Below are 14,838 nucleotides of genomic sequence, written 5' to 3'. Positions count from 1 at the left end.
ATAAATATGAAAATAAATAAAAATAAAAAAAAAATAAATAAAAATTTAAGGAAAAACAGTTATATTTCTTTGAGCCTTGCTAACCGAAAAATACCTTTTTTTCTACAGTTATTCATAAATTGATGCCTAGGAAATGTTGTTATCTAACTTGTAAATACTACCTTATCTTTCATTCTTCCGTTTTTATTTTTAACAACTGCAATAACTTACTAGGTAAAGATATTTTGTAAAAATTAGTATTAAGCATTTCTGTCACGCAACAGTTGGAGGGATGAAGCGTACTTCAAGAAAAAAAAATAGAAGGAAAATATCTTTTTGATACAATAAAAAAATTTGACGCATCTTATAGTGGTTGTTAAGTTCCTGAAGAACCGGTCTCCGGATAAAAATATACCACTTTTTATCTCATTCATAGACTATAGACTTCTTTTCGCACATTTCAGAAGCAGACAAAATTAACCTCACAAATAATTGATTGCTTCTCTCTTTATTAATAATATTCACACGAAATTTCGCTTTGTTTTGATTGTGGTGGGTTACAGAACTTAACCAAATTTGGCATCTTTTCTAGTTGGTGTTGGGGAAGAATTGGATTCCTTTAGGATTATACCAAAAAGAACGGTAAGCCACATTTTTACTTTCCTTCTGTTAAGCATTTAGGCAAAGGATATTGTTGTATTTTTTTTTTATGAAAAATACAATCAGTTCTTTGAATTACTTATAAATGTTTGGTGGAATACGGAAATTCGGTAAAGATTTTTAAAATTGTTTCATTGATTTTTAATGAGTTTTTACAATTGTTTTAGTACTAATTCAATAGTTAATAAAATTTAAAAATCATTTCCGTTATCCCTTTCAAAATATTTAAAAAATATATTTTCATTTTTGATATAAGTAAAAATATAATTTTTTACCAATTCAAATTAAGAAAAAATATAATTTATAATAAAATTTATAATAAAATTTAGAGCCACTGCTATTATCAGTTAAAATATTCAAACATTTTTGAACTTGAATATACTTATTTTGTTATATTTAAATACATTCATATTATAAATAAATCTTATCAGCATCGCTTATCTATTCAATTTTTCCTGAATAATTTATGAAAGAAATTAAGTAGTTTTTATTAAATATTTCCTTGTTTATTTTTTTAATATAACATTTTCTTACACTACATTGCATTTTCATGCATTTAAATTATATTCGATATTCCGAAAACTTTACTTAAAAAGAAATTAAATATAATTTAATTTAAAGAAACGCGCCTTACGGTCGAGTAAATTTAATCGATCATTCCACATTATTAATTATTAATATGGAGCTTCATTTCATATTCAAAAATTTTTCATTCAGAGTTATCTGATATAAATTAATAATCAAAGAAGGTACAAAAATCAGCAAAAATTGCTCCTTGTTTAAAAAATTTTACATTTTTACTTCGCTTCAATAATTATTATAATAAATGTAAAAGGTTTTATAAATAAAAGAATTTGAAAAATAAGTACGAAGAGTAATTTGTTTAAAATATTTTATGCCCAAGAAAACTTCATTTCATCGTCCGATGCAATTTTCATGAATAGAATGTCGCTATACAACTCGTTTTAAATATAGTATTTTTTTTAAGTATAATTTTATTTTCAAAATTTTTAAATAATATATATGTATATATATATATATATATATATATATATATATATATATATATATATATATATATATATATATATATATATATATATATAAAATAAAGATGCATTGTTTCTAACATCCTGTTCTGTCATATAATTATTGCTTAAAATAATTGTTTGATGAGATAATGAGCAATTTAGCCTTTTTTATCTAAGGACTATCATTTTTTCTATATTTATTTCTATCGTGATTTTATTGAACTATTTAGGCTATCATTTTTGCTTTGGAAGCACATTTCCTTAAAAAAAAATTTAAGAAAAAAAAACATCGTAATATCAATTATTTTTGATCTTATTTGAAGAAGCAGATTTGCTATTTTTAAATCAACCGTACTGAGTCACTTTTATTACAAGTTAAAACTATTAATTTTGCTTAAGGGATCTTCCACCCAGTTCAGTTATAGTTATTTAAGTTTTTTTTAAAAAAATTTATTTAATGAAATTTATCAGTTTATTTTATTCAGTTAAGTATGTGGCATACCCCGTACATGTTCTAATAATAAAATTTTAGGGGAAGTTGGGCACAGCATAAGACTTAATAAAAAGTATAGTATGACAGGAAATGTCATCATACGCCGTTAGGTGTGTTTTCCTGTTTTGGACGTATTGATTATGCGCCTTTGAATCAGTAATTATATCAGTCAAAAATATTTTAATTTTGTGTTAATTGCATGTTTTCTAATCATTGTGTTCGAAATCTTCACTTAAATAGGCGAAATAGTTGTTTTATCGTATTTTTTTCAGTTTTTGACTGACTTGAAAAGTTCACCAAATCATAATTATGTGATAAGACGGTTATTTCTTAGTGTATTTGATTTCAATTTATGATAATAGTTATCAGATAACATAAAACTATGCTGAAATTAGGATATTTTCGATAAATAACAGTAACGGTTCAATATATAAGAACAATTTAAATTATGTATTTACTTTCATGCAGAACTAAGTAGAATTAAAATTTAGTAACCTTAATTATTAATAAATTCTATTTTTTTAACACAATGTAAACATGTATAAAATATTGTACATAATGTATAAAATATTTGTGTCTAGCTGAAGCATTTCGTATGGTACTTTTTTTGAAAAAAGGTTTGCCCCTGAGGGAAACCAAACGAATACCCCAGACCACCTAGAAACGTAATAGCCATAATTTGTTCATTTTCGTCAATAATTACACATTCTCTTTCTATTTACCTTGTGCCATCATTCACCACATCCTCTTAACGTTTCGTTATCTCAACAAAATAATAGGTTTTGTTCTTTTTCGGTAACAATTTTCTATATAAATTTGCCCTGCGTTTGTTTTACCTCATCAGATTAGTTATAGATTAAAACTAATAGAATTAAAAGTCATGCCAAATATATATTTAAGAGTTTATTAGGTTATAATTACGCAATTACTTGTTATGCATTAAGCCATTATACGGTATGTTACATTTATGTTTAATATTTATTCGTAAGTTCATTGCATCTATGATAATTCTTAAGTTCAATTAAACCATGATGTTTTTATTATAGAATTATTTTAGAGCTGAGTTGTATGCTGAAATATCATGAAACGACATAGATATTTAAGAATTGCAGCAACGATATTTAGAAATTTATTTGAACGATTTATCGTAAATTATATAATTATTGAATATAGGGTAAACATCGCCAGCTCACTATTTATCGACAGCAATAATATCGTGGTCATAATTAATTATCATTGTGACCTACAAAAAATATTACGTGATTGTTATCATCAAAGGGGACGAGATCAAAGACAGCTATAAATATCAAATAATATTGTGGGTAATTGAATACGATAATCACGCTAATATTTTTAACAACGATAATTATCGAATACTGAGTCGCGATGGCTCAGGGGATAGAGCGTTCGCCTTCCGATGAGGTGAAACAGGGTTCGATCCCGGCGATGGCTGGTTGATACGAATTCCGCATCCGGTTTGCACCGACCACAGTGCTGACGTGAAATATCCTCAGTGGTAGACGGATCATGGGTAAGAGTCCTCTTGCCGTCAGACTAACCGTGGGAGGTTCTCGTGGTCTTCCTCTCTATGCAACGCAAATGCGGGTTAGTTCCATCAAAAAAGTCCTCCACGAAAGCAAATTTCTCCCAATACTTGATCCGGGAGTTCCCTTGTCTTCTGGATTGGGTTCAAAATTACAAGGCTGCGGCGTTGAACATTAGTAGTTGTAAGCCCAAAAATTGGTGCGGTTGTTCAACGACGGTTATAAAAAAAAAATATCGAATACTGTATTATCGGTTGTGTTCAATTATTTAATTTGGACTGTAAGAAGTTGTAACAATAAACTATTTAAATTATTGGGATTGGAAAAAAATAGCGTTATAATTTGTAATCTTGATAGTTCTTGGCCATATATTGCGATATTATAGTTTCGATTTTACCCAGCACTAGTTATTTTATTCAAAACTATCTACGACTCTTCTTTCAACTATTATCTACTAGCCATTTCAAGTGGTGGGTGAAATTAAAGACATTTTACGTACATATGATTATTATTATGGTATTATAAAATCTCCTAAATGAATGGAGTTTTGATAAATAAAATATAATAGATAAAATAACGTCAGTAATTGAATGCAATAAATTGTTTTGCCAACTTATTATTTTAAATTTTAAGTGCGCAACAAAATAAAAAAAAAGTTAATATCACGCAGAAACGTGACTTTTTATCTCGATAAAAAAAGAAACAACTTTTTACCCGAAAGAAAAACCTAATTATTATATGGAAGCAATTGTATACATGTCTTGAGGAAGGCCATTTTTGAAACTCCCCCTTAATTAGAATCTATATTAAAATATGTAATTTTGTTTGCTGCAGATACTTATTTAATGATATACAAATATGCATTGTTAGTTTCTGTAATAGGTACTAAAAGATAAATACAACGTGAAGGGTTTTTCCAGAATCGAAAATGGAACAAAATATTTCAGTTTTATCTGTTTGGACGAAATTTAATTCGAGACAAACTCAAATGGTTAATTAGATGGTAAATATGAAACTCGACATATCGAACCGGAAATAAATAAAGCAGACCCAAGTTTTATTATTGATTTGACTGTTGATTGTACTTTATTTAAATCATAAAGTAGAATAAAAACTTTATCAAGTATCAGAATGTTTACATTTTTTTAGCATCTAGGAATGTTCTTCATATATAATTAAGTTTTGTTACTTATACTTGTGTTAAGAATCAAATTACGTTTTCTTAATGAAATTTTGGTTTTTAATCTTAGATGTTAAAATAATTTATTTCTATGCTGTTTTTTTTAAAACTTTGTTCGAAAAAGTCGATTTTTTTAAAATTTTAAGACGCATGCGAAAAACTACCAAAAAAGCTACTTAAACTTAAATGCATCTAAGATTAAAACTTAAAAAAAGGAACTGTTGGCTCATTGAAACATATGCTGAACGCAAATTTAACAGAATTTAATTAAAATTTTGGCTTAACGTTTGATTGAACGTTTCTGTTATTACATTATGACAACCGGTGGCTAAGTGGTAGCGCTTTGAGCTCCAGTGCTACAGGTCCTGGGTTCGATCCTCAGGCCGGCCAAGGTTAACTCAGACTTTCATCCCTTCAATGGGTAGATATAAATGAGTACCAAGCATGCTTGGGAATTAAACACTGAGGGTTCTACTTTCGACTGACAACCTTTCCGGAACATCTGCTCCTGCACCCCAGAGCCTAAGGTCAAGAAAACTGAGATGGACGCAGTAGGCCTTGGCCCTCTATGGGCTGTCGCGCCACTGATATTAGCTTTTCAGTTATTACATTGTACTTTTCTCTTGGTGATTTAAAAAAGTTATCACATTTCAATAACATCTGTTGTAAAACAGCCTATTATGAGACAGGGATTTCATTTAGAGATATTTCCAATTATTCTTCTGGAAGGCTATGGTCCCTTAGTACTCCAATACCTGATTAAACTACTTCGATACATCACAACTTGAGTCGTTCTCTTCTACTTTTTTCTCTACGGCTTTGTCACAGCTATTTTTTGGATTTAGAGTGTTTAAACCATTTTATCTAAATGTACTAGCAGTCTTCAGATTTAAGTGAATTTTATAATAACAGGGCATTTAAAGATTTTACAAAGCTCTGTATTATACATTCTTCCTCAACAATCATTTAATTTCCATTCATTTAATTTTCATTAAACACTCAATTCCTAGATTAAACATTAACATTTTTACTTGAAACGTACCCACATGGACCTTATTGGATCTTGTCGATGCCCATGCCTTAGAGCAGGGATGGGCAAACTACGGCCAGCGGGCCAACTGTGGCCCGCCGGAAGGTTTTATCCGGCCCGCGGATATAATTTTAATTTGCCGATCAGTGGCAATATACATAAACAATATACATCCATTTTCTTGTCAACTATTTAAAATTATTTCTGTTTTTCCTTTTTTAACAAAGTACTGATGACCTTTTTACTTTCTCTATTTTTGTTCTACAAAACATAAATTGATGGAAATAGTTAGCACAGACAGCTTCAATTGGTAAAATGTTGAAAGCAGAAGTTCTTCATAGAATAGTCTTAGATTGGCTCTAACTAGCGTTTGTCTTTCTCGAGGAATCTAATATAGGTAAATTGTACTTGACATTTGGCAGACTACGCATTTTAAGATCCAACGAGCGGACAATCTAACAATCATCTGAAGCAGTTGTTTCTAAATATGCCAAAGTTTTACAAATCATTACCAAAAGCTAGTTTCCAAAATTTAATATTTCATGCCCAGAAAATCAGCTCTATGTTTGCTTAATCTTATATATGTGAACAAGAGTTTTCAACTTTGAACCTTAGAAAGAATCATTTCAGAAGTGGACTAACAGAAAAACATTTAGCCTTGTTCCGTAAAATAGGCACATCTCGCTTCGAACCTTAATATAAGGAACTTTTAAAAACTAAATCGCAGTTTCATTCATCTCACTAAATATTTAAATTAAAACTTGCATATCGCTTTTTTTTTAAATTTTGAAAGTTTTATTTGTCCCACCAAACATTTTTTTTCTCAATTTTTGGCCCTCGACCAAAAAAGTTTGCCCATCCCTGCCTTAGAGCCATAAAGGGTAAGCAATAAGGGTTTAGCATAGCAAGAATTTAAGGCTTGAAGCGAAAAAAAGGCTACAATATTAACTATATTATAAGCTACAATGTATGGGTTACAATAACTATATGTAGGCTACAATATAACAAATTTCTGCTTTCATTGATAACATTTGGAGGAAAGCCAGTAGTACAACATAATTTGTCAAATTAATGAATCCTATGATGTGCTGATTAATTTTAACAACTCGTAAACAGAGCTATGTTATCAACTGAATGCTTCATATATGTTACCATTGGTAAATTTTGCCAGAAATATAATGCATTATAGTTATTTATGGTAAAAAATCCTCTGAGTATCTCTCAAGTTTAAACAACAGTGTAATAAACAAAAGGTAATTTTCAAACTTAATACACCGTACAAAAATCCAGAATGACGGTATAAGGCAACTTAGCAGACTTAAAATTCATTTTGCCATAAAATCCATTTTTGAAGTAAGATATTATATCATATTTGTTACAGTTGTACTTATTTGAATAAAGTGTTTCAGTAATTTTACGGTAATTATTGTACATTTAGTGATGTATGGCGGAAAAATGCCCTAACAGCTTATTGTGCATTTTAGCAATTACTAATTAATTTTACTAACCAACGACCTTTAGCCAATTGATTATTGTTTAAATTTGTATAACTTCCTTAAACCTAAAAAAATTAATAAGCAGATGCAAAGATATTTAAAATAATTAAGACTACCATTGCAACATAGACAAAGCTACTAATTTCTTTTCACAATTAAATTTGTTAAAAAATATTCTTTAATTTTTGGCAGGGAAAAATTTAATTGCTTATAATAATCTGGGATAATAAGTCAGTACATTTTGTATGGGCAAAATTAAAATATTTCTTTGCAAACTTCTACAAGTTTAATCAATATCTCACTACCATTATAAAACAAAGTGTATAAGTTAATTACACTGTATTTACAGAATTGAAAAGTAAGTCTAAAAAGCTTGACTGACTATACTGCAAAAGTAAACGTAGTTTGCATTGGTTTTAAAATGAATTTTTACACTTTAAAATTTAATTTTCTTGAAATTGTTTTTGTATTTATTACCATTTTCCCTCTTTTTACTTCACACGTTTGTTAAAACTAATCATATTTTTAACATATAGTTCTTAAGAATACGCCTTGTGATTTAATTGTTATAGTTTATATATTATGCCGTACCTAAATTAAAGATATCAAAAATCTAGCTTTTCTAAAAGTTTTCTCTCAAACGCTCAAAAAGGTTTACTCTTCAAAATGCTTAAAATTAGCTTCCTTTTAAGAAAATAGTCATTTTGTATTGTAAACTTCAGTACAGCGGTGACAGCAAAACATTTATAATAAATTAAGAAATAAGTTACATAAAAATAAGTTGTGCAATTGGATCTAATTACAAAAAGGAAAAAAAGAGAGTTTAAAAAATGACAATAAGAAATAAATAAGGCTAAACAATAAAATTTTATTTCTCTCTGTTTTATTAAGTGTTCTTTTAGTGTTCTTTCAAGTATAACATAATGATACAATTTAATAATAAATTTCTTTGGCTGTAATAAGATACTTCAACACCCTCATTATACTGTTTTGACATATTTTTTCAATTATATTTATCAAGCATGGATATTTTCTGAAATAAAAGGCGAGGACCACACGTTTTCATAGCTTCTGGCAATTTAGTAATAATCATTATCTTCGTAAATTACGGTTAATGCACATTTAATTACTGCTGATGGGAAGGAAAAGCATATCGGTTAACCAAAACTAATGGTATATCGAATATTATAGTTAATTAGAAATGAATTATGGTTTATTATAACCTGAAGGGATCTACGATATTACCTTTGTGACGACGTAATAAAATGCATTCTTAGTTCATTGTCTGTTTTTTTGTAAACGTTAATGGACCTTTATTAAATATCTATATGAAATTACACTTAATAACAGATAATGATTTTAAATTCATAGCATGAAGAATCCTACTTTTAAAAATATTTCATCTTAATTGCCTATTAATTTATTGATAAATTTTGGCTTCAATTATGATAAAATTTGAAAGCAATGAAAGAAAATGAGAAATTGAGTAAAACTATTTTCATTGTTTAGTATATCTAAATAAAAATTATAAAATTTAAACACTAAAATAACAAATTTTGGGAAGTATACTTTTAAATACACTTCACAAACATAATGAAAGAAGTTAATAATGAAAATAATAGTGTTCACCAAGGAGTAATATTTAGCGTATGGCTCATTTTTTATAAAGCTTAAATATAATTTTACTTTTAGCTTTAGTTTCTTACTTAAAACAAGTTTTTTAAGTGTGCCCATTGAAGCTGTTTTGTCCGAAAAATTAAAACACAATTTTAGAGCTTCAAACTCGTTGCGAGAACTTTATTTGAATCTGTTGAATGTACTCCTTTGCTGAAATAACCAGGCTTTAAAACTTATATTTCCCTTAGAAAAAAACGTGTGTATGAATTCAAGAAATCATTAAATTTGTCAATATTTTTTCATTAGGAAGAAAGTAATTTGTATGTTTTATTTAGCTTGTTATTTATTGCTTGCTATTTATTTACTTAGCTTGTTTTTTTTATTTACTGTACTGTACATAGTACAAGACTCATTTTAAACGGCTATTCAAAATGAGAATTTTGAAAAATCTTCATCTTGCAGAATACTTTTAATTAAAAAAAAAGGAACCCAGCAACAAAATATATTCAAAAAATAAAGTCAATGAGAAAGGTCTGGGTGTGCGCTGAAATACCCCGGGATGTACGCTGGATATGCACCCATGGCATCAATGGGAATGCATCAATGGCATCACTGGATATACACCCATGACATCACTGGGTATACACCCATGGCATCACTGGGTATACACCCATGGCATCACTGGGCATACACCCATGGCATCACTGGGCATACACCCATGGCATCACTGGGCATACACCCATGGCATCACTGGGCATACACCCATGGCATCACTGGGCATGCACCCATGGCATCACCATAGTGTGCCGAAATACCCTAAGCAAAGGTTAAGCAAAGCTGCTGAAATTGAGTAGTGCTGCGCCTCTCATACCTCCACATAAGGGAGCTGTGGTAACTGCTAATTAACCATTCAGTGTGAAAACGCCTTTAATTTCAAATAAATTTAAATGCTTTTGATGCAAATGCAGTTTAATATCCGAAGTTGTCAGAGAACTGGAATTGTCTTACAATGTCGATTGTGTCATGAGTATGACGGTAATACTAAAGCTTTGGATAAGTAGATAAAGTAGTGACACGCTGTCATCTTGGGGACTGCAACTTTCTTGAGGCATCAACTTTCAATCTAGAAATACCGAGTTTCTGTTCTTAAACACCAATTTTTATTCGTAATTGCTTTTCACATTCTTGAAGATAAATATTAATTCTTTTAATTCTTTCTTTTTCCGCTGAAATTATAAGTTTTATTTTATTCAGTGAAAATATTACCTTACCTATAAGTAAAAATCTATAAGCTCTCATTTCGTCTATCACAATCTGCTATAACTTTTATTTCTTAACTCTTGGAGATTTTTTGCTGTTTTTTTTCTGAGGTTGAAAGATTTGAGATTTAAATCGTTAAGAACATGATTATCAGTGTTCAAAGTAAAATCTCTTTTTTCTCATTAGTTCAAATCTTTTTCTTTTTCATCAACACCAATTGTTACTGGGTCTTTTAAAATAAACAAAAAAATGCTAACTCTACGTACAATTAATTATATTTAATACTTTATTCTATATTGTAATATTTAATATAACATAATATTAACATAATAATAGCATACATAATAATATTTTAATAGCATCTAAAATATAGACAAAAAAACAGTTAATTTTTTTAACTTGGTGACTTTACAGTGGTGAATTTATCGCCGGCGCGAAGTGGGAAAGTACCCATAAAATATATTATAAATATTAACTAATAAATTCACTTGAACAAAATTAATATTTTTCGGAAAAAATTACCGTTTTTTTCATAAAGCAATAAACTTGTGTTTAATTGTATTATTTTATTATCTTATCTATATTACAAAAATAAGAGTTAAAGTTGAACTTTTATAGATTCACTGTGACTGTGATATAATATTTGAGTGTTTATAATATTGCATGGCCAATGTTTTATTTCAATAAATAATTCTTGATATTTCAAAAAAATATATATTATAGTATTCGTACGAAGTTATTTAAATTGCATTCAATTTACTTCTTTAATTATTTTTTTATTTTATTAAAGAGTAATAATACTAATAACATATCTTTAAAGAGAAAAATATTTGCAATATTTGTTAGTTCATTGAAATAAACACGTTATTCTTTTGTGAAATAAAACAAAGCAATTCAAATTTTCAATATTGACATTTCTTGAGATATTTCATTAAAACTAGAAAGGCAAAATTCCACATAAGCAAACAAAATAATGAGCAATTTAAAATTTAACAAGACACTTATTTTTTTTAGCATTTTCTTAATGTAAAATTTTATTGTACTGTTTATCGTTTGGAGTTCATTTATATTTGCCAATTCTATGCCACCATACGTTCCGTCATTCTTTATCACGATATTCAGCAGGTAAGCTCCATAATTTGAAGCTTTATTTTGAATTATTAGAACACCTAAATGTGCAACAACCTATCATTATTAATTTAAAAGTATGAAACAAATAAAGTTTAAAAAAAGCGAAAATAGAAATAACGAACGATTGCAATAATACTTCAACATTCATACTAGTCAACAAAATGGCGACTGTTTACTCATGTGATCGGCGACATCCAATCAAAATCGAAAGCGGCACAAAGGTTGCGAGGAAAAGAGTGACGCTACTTTCACTAGGTAATCTAGGTCATTAGGTAAAACAAGGAGGATTTCAAAAGAATAGCAATCAAGCGAATCTCAATGGATATTAGCAATAAATGAGTTTGGTGTGAGTTTGCTCAGATGTGTGTAACCGAATCATTAGCATATATTAACCCCCAGCGGAATCAGAAAATCAGTCGCAGAGTTAGAAAATAAACTAAGCAATGCTGGCTATTCCGTAAGGGATTCAAGATTTGCAAATTTACGGAATTCAATAAGATAAGTAGCACGATAGTTTCATGCCTGACATCGGAATGCCTAGTTTGCCTGAGCAAAATTACACAGAGATTTATGCAAGGAATGATAATTTCCGGCTCCAACTACTTTACGCAAATAGGAGGTTGAGATTATGGGGTCAGACTCGTGAAATCATGGATCCTGAAAACTTGGTAGGAACTGAAAAAGGTCATGGGCGTTTCATGATTATCAGGGTGGCCGTCAGCCAAATTGAAATTGATTGAAGATGTTTCTTCTTAAACTTTAATCGTTTATCTAAGAAATCAAACTAGATGCCGATTCGCCTACACTTTACGAAATTCCGGAACAAAATTATAAAAAAAAGTATGATTTTCAGTATCTTTCACCAGAATTTCATTCGGGATTTTTTTTATCATACCTACATGATATGATGTGGTAGTTATCAAAGCATTATCTCTTTCTGTTATAGATTCATAGCAATATTTGTTGCAAAAATATATACCTTATCCCCAGAGTTTTTTTTATTCGAAATAAATGTAAACAAGCGAAGGAAAAATGCTTACATAGAAAATGTAAGAAATTTTTTTTCATATATATATATATATATATATATATATATATATATATATATATATATATATATATATATATATATATATATATATATATATATATATATATATATATATATATATATATATATATATATATATATATATATATATATATATAAAAATATTGATAATAATTTTTATGAAATATATATATGGAGGTGAACAAAAATTCTTATTAATATAATTTATTAAAATATTTATAAGAAACCTTTGCTTCCACTAAGGATGATATTTCCTGACACAACGGAAATACCGTAGGAGTTAAAGCGAATGGTATTACTTTCAATTTTGCGGTCATAAATAATTTTTGGTGTTTTCAGTCACTCAATATTAAGAATTTTGGGAATTTTTATTTTATTCTCAAAAAGGTTTTTTTTTTCATTCTAACTTGCAGGAAGTTTTTAAGTTTGATATATTTTAGAAAACCAAATTGTTTATTACAGTCACTACTTTTTTAACTTTCAACTAAGATTTGATGGTTTTTTTTTTAGAAAAAAAAGTTGAGATAACTTTATATTATTTGTGTTTATGCATGTTTTTCGTCGATTTACGGAGTTATGAGAAGTCCTAAAAGCTTATAAATAAACTTTATTTTACATAAACCATATAATTGAAGAACTTTGCATAATGTAGAAGTCAATCATTCCGTTTTTTAAATGTTATTTTTTACACCACATTTCGCTCCTTATTATTGAGAAATATAGTTATATATGCATTAAATTCATGGTGTATATTTTTATCACAAGCAATCTTAAAAACGCTTAGAAACGAGCCTTAGCTTTATATTCCTTCAAATCATAGAGACGTTATTGTATCATACAATAAATTCTGACTTCAACGAAGTGCCATTTCAAAAACTTGATCTTAATAGCAGAACTTTTAATCAGTATATTTAATTAGATTTAAAATATTTTACCTTTAACGAAATGGTTGTTACGCTACCCCAGAACAATTATCTCCGGATTTATCTCATTTTTTTTAGTTTCAAAGGAAGTCGCAATCTGTCTAAAAATTTATTTTACTTATTTATATAACTGGATACAGAAATAACCTCCATTGGCAAGAATTTACAGGAAAATTTTTAACCGAAACCAATTCTTTTTCGTTGAGGAACTCCACACTATAGTGTGGAGTAAAATAACGATTAAATAACGAAAAATTGATAACGTTAAAATAACGTAATTTTAACGTATACGTTTTAACGAATGAAGAAATGGTGAAAATCATTACGTGAAATTAACGTAATTTTAACGTATACGTTTTAACGAATGAAGAAATGGTGAAAATCATCACGTGAAATTAACGTAATTTTAACGTAAGCCCAAAACCTTATAACGGATGAACGGATTTTTAACGTTTATTTGCCCTTTCATGCTGCATGGGTATTTATCTATTCTCACTATGTATGGTTATAATGTTTTGATGGGCATTAAAATTAAAAACATGAATTTATTTTTTGCATTTATTTGAGTACTACAAGACAATATTTCCAGCATTGTTTTTCATTAAAAACAATGTTTGGGAAACTGACTTGGATAAAAAAAAGTAATACGCAGATTTCCTGCAAACTTGATATATATTCTCGGCAAATCTCCAAAAAGGACGGACGGGAAAAGGAAATAAACGTATGTAAGGTCAGAGAGAAAAGGGTAAAAATAAAGGTGGAGAAGACAGATAACCCTCATCTGTCAGAGTCGACATTCGAAGAAATTCTTCCCAAAAGCTGGAATCGATTTTATTTTCTTTTAATCTTCTTTCATGGTCTCATAGAATATGGTGCTGAATTCGTCTAATCGTATTCCTAGCACGCGAGGAATCACCCACGTAATTTCGATGATATTTTCTCTACTCTCTCATTTCTTCAAATGGAATGTAGGGAAAAAAATAAATTTGATTCGGGGGAGAAAAAAAACTGTTGAAGAAAAGATGGTATTAAGCGTATGGAATTCTTTTCTACCTGCTTATATAACTTCAATTTTGAGGGATAGAGAATAGGAAAAAAAAATGAGATTTTCTCGAAGTCAGAGATGAATTTAATGTGAATTATATCGAGTTACTGGAGTAACAGAGTTTGAAAGTAAAAATATCGATATTTTTTTTTGGTATAAAAGAGGTTTGATGAAAGAGAATGGAAGAAAAATCCATCGTTTTTCTATCTCTTAAATCTGTTTGAATAGTGGTTTGATATGAAATAGTGAAACTTGCATTTTATTAGTTTAAATAAATTTCTATAAAATTAATGAATTTACTGAGATTTTGGAATTTAAAAATAAAATACTATAGTATTTTTTAAGCTTATTTCCCATAGAAATTTTTTTTAAGAAAT

General features: G+C 28.6%; 1 protein-coding gene across 1 annotated transcript in view; it reads left to right on the top strand.

Annotated features, from left to right (window-relative positions):
- The first annotated feature begins 434 nt into the window (after window positions 1–434).
- The window catches only part of LOC107437455 (neural cell adhesion molecule 1-A), a 425,122-nt gene continuing 410,718 nt past the window's right edge, over window positions 435–14,838 (top strand). The window contains exon 1 of the mRNA XM_087157544.1: window positions 435–621. The gene's annotated coding sequence lies outside the window, so the exon portion shown is untranslated. The remainder of the gene's footprint in view (window positions 622–14,838) is intronic.

The sequence above is a fragment of the Parasteatoda tepidariorum genome, chromosome 2 (assembly GCF_982258835.1).
Source record: "Parasteatoda tepidariorum strain Cologne lab strain chromosome 2, Ptep-v5.0, whole genome shotgun sequence".
Taxonomy (NCBI): Eukaryota; Metazoa; Arthropoda; class Arachnida; order Araneae; family Theridiidae; genus Parasteatoda; species Parasteatoda tepidariorum.
This window is presented reverse-complemented; position numbering and strand designations above follow the sequence as displayed.